Raw genomic sequence first — 959 nt, 5'->3', positions numbered from 1 at the left:
GCTGACAAAGGGATGCGGCGTCCCCATGTCCTCTTCCCGCTGCCCGGGGCGGGCTCCCCTCTGGGCTGGGGACCTCGTGGCGCGGCACTTGAGCAGAGCTGGGTTTGGCCAACGTCCCGGCACAGCACACTCGCTCACTCGCTCTGCACAGCGCTGGCTGGCTCTGCTCATGGGGCAGCGGCGCACTCGAGCGCACCTGGAGAGAAAATGACAACGTGGCCATCGCAACGCCCCGAAGAGGAGCCGACGCGGTATAATAACCTCCCTCCTAATCTGAATAACTGGTAACCAAATAACCTCCAGGCGTAACGCTCCCCGGCATCCCAACAGGCACACCAGGAGCACAGCCGGGGGCGAGAGCGCCGCTCTGCTTACCCTGAGCGGGATGAGGACGGTCGCGGCGTGAGCAGCAGCCGAGAGCCTCTAGTCCCGCCCTGTAGCGGGGGTCCCTTCTGCCAGCACTCCCCCTGGGCTCTCCGCAGCCCCCAGCCCATGTCCTCAGCAGAAAGGGGTCCCTCGGGGCCGCGGCAGGGACCGCAGCTGGGGGGGAGCCCCTGCGCCCACTGCCCAAAGCGCTGGCACCACCGAGGAAGCGGGTGGGCAAAGCCCCAGGTGCCCACCGGGGCCCCTCTCTGCATTAAGCCCTTTAAGAAGGAATCTATTAGGCGGTAATTACACACAGCCTAGAACACTAGGATTTTATTACGGCTATAAAGCACTCCACATTATAATCTGTAATTGTTGCTGTGGGGTGTTTACCGTTAGAGCAACACCTGATTTACAGCACTGCACCAGCCCGGCCCCCGGGGCGAAGGAGGCAGAGGGTCCCGCCACGTGCCGCGCTCGGTCACCGCCACTGGCGTCCCTCTGAGCAGCCGAGGCCGCGGGCTTGGCGCCACGCTGGGACCGCAGCCCGGGAGCCAAGGCGGGGGTCCTGAAGCGCATGGCTGCTCGCAGAA

Source organism: Charadrius vociferus, unplaced genomic scaffold, assembly GCF_000708025.1.
Source record: "Charadrius vociferus isolate BGI_N301 unplaced genomic scaffold, ASM70802v2 scaffold172, whole genome shotgun sequence".
Classification (NCBI taxonomy): Eukaryota; Metazoa; Chordata; class Aves; order Charadriiformes; family Charadriidae; genus Charadrius; species Charadrius vociferus.
The sequence above is the reverse complement of the archived record's forward strand: the minus strand, read 5'-3'. Positions refer to the sequence as shown.